This window comes from Dromaius novaehollandiae, chromosome 1 (genome assembly GCF_036370855.1).
Source record: "Dromaius novaehollandiae isolate bDroNov1 chromosome 1, bDroNov1.hap1, whole genome shotgun sequence".
Lineage (NCBI taxonomy): Eukaryota > Metazoa > Chordata > Aves > Casuariiformes > Dromaiidae > Dromaius > Dromaius novaehollandiae.
Genome location: NC_088098.1, coordinates 67,186,843 through 67,192,842, shown reverse-complemented (window position 1 = coordinate 67,192,842; position 6,000 = coordinate 67,186,843). Strand labels below are relative to the sequence as shown.

The following is a 6,000-nucleotide window of genomic DNA, read 5'->3' as shown; positions in this document are numbered from 1 at the left end:
CGTGCTTGGCAGAGCTCCATGGAGGAAGGAGGAGTTAGCAAAAAGTGTCTCCGCTGGGTTTGCCAGACAGTTGTGTAAGTCATTCATTGTCTATAAGTCATTCTGCAGGTTCCCTGCAGCGTAGAAAATATCTTTAGGCTATTCTACAACAGGGGCAAAATTGTTGGAATATTTTTTTCTATTCCCCAAACAGGAGAATGCTCATGAAACTTCATCTTCTGTGTTATGATGTTCTGATTTCCTATCAGCAGCATTATCAGCTTCATAAACATATAAAGATAATTTTATCAATATCCATACCTACTGTACACATCCTGAAGAAAAGCTGCTAATACACAGGTTCTGTGTATGTACAGAAGTACAATTCATTCCTCTACAAATCTTTCCCTCTTTCTTTTATCCGTCTGACTTCCCTTTTCTCATCCTCACGTCCCATTTTCTTTCCATGTTCCTGTTTGTTTCCTCTGTTCATTTCAAATATTTTCTTCACAAATGAAAAAAAAAATTGCCAGCCCACGTGGTTTTCTGCACGTGTCTCGTGTCCCTTGTTAAAAGGAATTGGAACAGAGGGTGGTCTTGGGCTGCTATCCAGGGAAGAAGGGGGAGCTGGAAGAGAGGCGTTGTGTAAGGTTCAGCAACCTTACCACTGCAAGCAGTAACTGCAAAATGCCTTCCTCTCTCCTTTTCTAAAGAAGTGTTTGGGAAAATTGGTGTCCTTCCTGGAGAAGCAGTCAGGGGCACAGCTCTGGCAGTGGTGGCTCTGACTTCACCTGCCTCTGCAAATGAGTCACTGAGTGTTATAAAAAGCCAGGACCTGCCAAGTTTCATTTCTTGGAACCGAGTGGAAATTTCAGAAAGCAGCTGCTCTTTCATTAGTTTATACTTTTTCCTGTGTAGGTTTCTTGAAGAGGGCCTGGAATCACAGAAACTTTATAGCATAAAGGACCTGTTGCTGCATTTGGATAACCGTGGCTCTATCCTGCAAATGGTTATTTGTTTGCTGTAGATCTGCAAAGACTTAAGCACTTCTTGATTTTGAGCTTCGCGAGGATCTCGGGGAAACCTGGAAGGCGACTCAAGGAACATGATTAAGCAGGTGTGTAAGTCTTTCAGCACTGCCAGTTTCATGCTATCAAAAATCTGGCACGGAGCCTTGGAAATCGGATTAGCTATCTCATGTATTACCTGAAGGGGGGGTTCTTTTCATCTGTCTGATATTGTAAGATTAATGTTTTGTAGCTTAGTCACAAGAGACAGAAATGTCTTTGAAAATGAAGTAAGCGACAACTTGAGATTGACGGGGAATAGCCTGATTTCAGGAGTGGAAGTGGCTTACTATCACCACCATCATAAGGCTCGTGATAAAAATCATGAATGTGGCATGAGCACAGAGCGAGGACTTGTGCTACCTGTAAGCATGCGGCGGGTGCCTCTGCGTGGGGCTGCTCCCACGCGTGTGCAGGGCGACACAGGCACGTGTAGCTCCTCCGGGTCCGCAGCTGAGAGATTTCAGCCGGGGTTTCGAGTGAGGAAGGGAGATTTCCCTTCCCACAGCGGGCTCCTTCCGAAGGCGCTTTAGATACCTCTGCTCCTTGGGGGAAGGATTTTGCTTGGGAGTCGGGGCAGGCTTTGTGTGCGGCGGGGAGGCTGTTAAACGCTGAAGATCACTTAAAAAAAAAAAAGGAGGAGAAGTCATCTGTGTCCACCCAGCTCCGGGCAGCTGCGCTCAGCCCCTCGGTACCGAGCGATGCCCCGCAAAACCCCGCAGGCAGGAGGCGAGGGGGCTGCCGCTGCGCGGCGGGCGCCGCCGGGCGCTGCGCGGGGGGGGGACCGCGGCCGCGCAGGGCTGCGCGGGGCCGGGGCCGGGGCGGGGCGGCGGGCCGGCAGGGGGAGCTGCGCTCCGCTGCGCGCCGCGGCGGCGCCCTCCCCGCGCCGCCCCGGCACTTTGTTCCCGGCGCGGAGCCGCCGCGCTCGCCGCTGCCCGGAGCCCTGCGGCAGCGGCGCAGCCCCCTGCGGAGCCCGGCGGTGCCCGGGACCCCCTCCACCACCACCAGTGCGCGGCGCATCGGCGGCCGCGGGAGCACGGCACGCCTGGGAAGGTAAGGGGTGCACAAAGGCGGCGAGTCCCGTCCTCGGTTTTGTTCTGCCTCCCTAAAAAAGGAAAAAAAAGACCCACCGCCTCCCTAAGTGCTCGGCGCCGAGGCTTGGCGACCTGCGCGACATTTTCCGCCAGGCTCCGCTGGTGCCGGGCGCCTCCGCGGCTCGCACCTCGGGCAGGGGCTGCGGGGAAACTCCGCGCCGCTGTGGGGCTGGCGGCAGCCTCTGCCGGAGCCTTTCCCCGCCCCGGTGCCTTTATATACGTGTATCTCTATATATGTGCGTGTGTGTATATATATTTCTTTCCTCCTCTCCTTGCGGTAAGCGAGCCGCGGCCGCCACACCTGCTCGCACCTTGCCCGCCCGGCTCCCGCGGCAGCGCTGCCGGCCGCGGCCCCGGGGCGCCGGGCGAGGGTCTCCGCCGGTGCCCGCGGAGGGCAGCGTCCGTGGCTGACCCCTCCTCCTTCCTCACCTTCTGCCAGGTGACTTGGCTTTCTCTCCTTATTGTTTTCTTTTTTTCTTTTTTTTTTTTCCTCCCTTCAAAGGCGGCACGAATCGTTCGTAGCGGGTGAAGGGCAGCTTTTAGGGTGGGCTGATAATCCTCTCGTGTGCCTGTGCCACTTCGGTGCGCTGCCCAGGCGTCTTCCTCCTGCTCTGTTCAGCCCTTTCCCACTCTTTCTGATAACTTTCCCCGGCATTCTTCCTCTCCCCCCCTCGCTCATCGCCACAACGCGCTCCCTTAACACGTTGGCACCGGCGCGCCCAGGGTGACCTGGGCGCGCAGTGGCAAACAGGTTTGTGGCCTTTGGCTGGATAATTTAAGGGTGCTTCTGGCCCCCTGTAACCTGTATAGGGTTGGGTTGTAGCTGTGAAAAACAGCACGCTGCAGCTTCCATTAAACCCGAGCTTCAAGACAGTTAGTAGCAGGCATAGAAGAAGAATGGAAGGAGTTTTGCCTGGAGCATGTTGTTTGCAAATCAGCCCTCCCACCCCAAAACCCTGCTTTGCCTCGGCTTGTGGCTTTTGATACTCCCAGAGTCTTAGAGATGCAGCAAGATGACCTGTAGCGCAGTGTGTTCTGTTTACATAAAGTGAAATATTGAAGGTAAAAATACTACTTCTCTGTGTTTTCTGCTGAAATATTAACGAAATGATGGATCTTGTGTTTCTTTGCAGCACGGGGCATCTTTTAATTGTGCCTCTCCTTCCTTCTGTCATCAAAAATGTGGTTCTCCTCCCTTTCCTATTGACCATCCTCCTTCTTGTTTGTGATTGTGCAATGTCTATCTGTCAGCTACAAAAACTGCTTACATGGAAAAATATAAAAATGACCATTTTTGTAGTTAGCAACTGGAAATACAGAATCAGCACTGTGTGACCAGTCTCCTCTCCATGGAATACCAGTGAAATGCTACAAGCAGGGCCCTGTGAGAAGTAGTCCTCTGCTGGGCCATGCTGGGAATGGCTTGCTTCTTTCCTCTCAGGGAGCAATGGGGACTGCAGGGACTTTCAAAATGTAAGGGAGATGCAGTTTGTCTGGTCCTGATGTCTGTGGTGTTAGATTCTTTTTTTTCTTTTAATGTTGGTAAAGACCTCGGTGTTTAAATTAAACATGTTTGTCATTGTTTTGGAGCAGCTGCCAGCCTCTCTCAGATTGCTGTGAGTGTAGCATTATTAGCATACCTGTATCTTCAGGTAATGAGATAGTGTGCTTAAAGCTCTATGTAAGCAAACTGATTCTTGTTTTTACTGGTGGAGGCTATGGAAATATAACTGGCTTGGACAATACTTGTCACATAATTTGTAATGATTGTAGTTACGCATTCTCATAATTCAGAATAAATGTTTTTGATTGCATGTAATTTTGAAAGTATCCAGAGAATCCCATGAGATTTAAGTGGAGAGAGCTAACGCCCAATGAGTAAGAACACCGCATAATGATTAGGTGTCAGGCTATGTATTATGTTAATAAAGAGTCCAAGGTTCATCTAAAGATACTTAACTTCTGTATTTTTTCAATCTATGCACTTCACCATAGAAGTCTTCTGTTTGGATGACAGCTTAATTCAGGAAATATACTTGACTTTCATTCTGTCCACAGTCCAGCTGTAGATGGCAAATCGCTGGTGTTAAGAACTGTATTTTTCCCCTGCTGGTGAAAGCTTATTAAAACCTAAACATCCAAAGTTGAATAATTGGTGCCCTGAGGGTCAAAATAGACTACATATATGAAAACTTTTCTCTTCAGCTACTGTAGTGGAATAACAGAAGACTTGAAGTCTGCACAATAAAGACTACCCTAATAAAGTGCTTGCTAACTTCAATTTCGGTGCCTAGCACTTACTTCTCGTATATGCCTTATTATAATCTTGTGTCACCCTGTGAGTGAAGGACTGGTCGAAGATAGGAGATTTCCTAAAAGAAGCAGCTTTCAGCCATGCCAGACGGAGACACGGCAGCTCTTGTTCTGTGATCTCTCCAAACTTTGGAGTGCAGCAGAACCTTCTCTTTACTCTGTGTGGCTGGTAGCAAGAGAGAAAAGAAATGTAACAGCTAGGAAGTGTGTTGCTTACAGTACAAACATCAGGCAGGACTCTATCCTGATATGTTGGTTCAGAGAGAATTGCAAAGGTGCTGTGTTTGCATGTGCGTTCTCTCAGGTAGATAGGTTTGGTTTTCCTATTTCCTTTGACACTAAGATTTCTTCTTGCCTCTTCATTTAAAAGCACCTGGTTCTGTGTCTGCTTTGTCCTTAGGGATTTAGTGTTTTCATCATTCTCATTCTGAGCTGGGTTCCCAAGGAAGCTAATCAGCAGCTTATGACTAGATTGCTTTCAACTGTTTTTGAAGCCACTGTATTTGTTTTGTGATGCAGGCATCAGGAGATGCCTGAAATACCCCTTGTGCTGAGGGTAAGCCAATACTTTCTCAATGCCTACTAAAACTGTAAGTCGCTAAAAATATTATTGGTGGCTAAACTAACAGTGCAGTTATATATTCCTTTTTTGCACTGTAGGAATTCAGTATGAAGCTAATTTGTTGTTTTGGGTGCCAATTCTGTAGTTTTTACAAGTATTAAATGCTGTGCATTACTAGAAATTATATTGCTGAGGCCCAGAATTAAATTCCTGCTTTCATTGAGGGCTGTAACTGCTGTCATTTTATCTGAGCTCCAGAATTGGACCGATTCTTTCATCCAACACACTGGTTTTCTCGTAGTTTGGTACCTATATTGATTTAGCCCTGACACCTAGAAATTTCATTTTCCCACCTTTGGTCTCAAGTAAGATGGTTGCTGTCATTTGAATTTTACATTTTGCCAGGAACTTCAGTTTTCACTATAGTCATGAGTCAATGCTGGGTTTCTCACTGTTGCACACGTACGTGAACTGAAACATTCGGTCATTTAAAGTTTCTTCTACATCAGTGAGACTGTTTTGGGTTCATGTGGCTAAGTATTTGTCAAACTGTTTGCAAAGTAGAGCTCTTGGCTTGCTGTAACTGGAAGGTTAGAAAAGATGTCTTTTATGGTCCTTGACATTTTAGAGATTCTGCACATTTTCCCCTGTTCCCTTGCTAGGTTAGTCACAGTTTTCTTGGAAAGACCAGGATGATGGGGGAAAAAGCAACCTTCACATCTGCACTGTGGGTTTTATTTTGTTTTTGTAATAGTATGTCGTGGCCTCTGAGGGGTCAAAAATTAGTCAGTTAAAAATGCAAACACTGTTAGCGTTAGTTTTTGAGGATCTGTTTTTATTGACTCGTACCCATGAGCCCACAATCACTAATCACTAATGATGTGCTTTTGATTTTATTTGGTAATTAATCTTATTTTTTACTAAAATTTTAAAATATTAGCCAACTAAGGGCCGTGAATGCTGCCAGTTGAATACTTTCAGCCCT

At 47.4% G+C, this 6,000-nt stretch overlaps 1 protein-coding gene across 7 annotated transcripts in view; it reads left to right on the top strand.

Annotated features, from left to right (window-relative positions):
- Positions 1–850: 850 nt before the first annotated feature.
- EPS8 (EGFR pathway substrate 8, signaling adaptor) overlaps positions 851–6,000 on the top strand; it is a 138,884-nt gene continuing 133,734 nt past the window's right edge. For 3 of the 7 annotated variants that reach the window (XM_064515569.1, XM_026116955.2, XM_064515540.1), the window contains exon 1: positions 1,923–2,099. The gene's annotated coding sequence lies outside the window, so the exon portion shown is untranslated. Of the gene's footprint in view, positions 1,097–1,921; positions 2,100–2,487; positions 2,580–6,000 lie in introns of those variants that run through there. The other 4 variants (XM_064515555.1, XM_064515551.1, XM_064515543.1 and 1 more) reach the window with 3 other exon arrangements.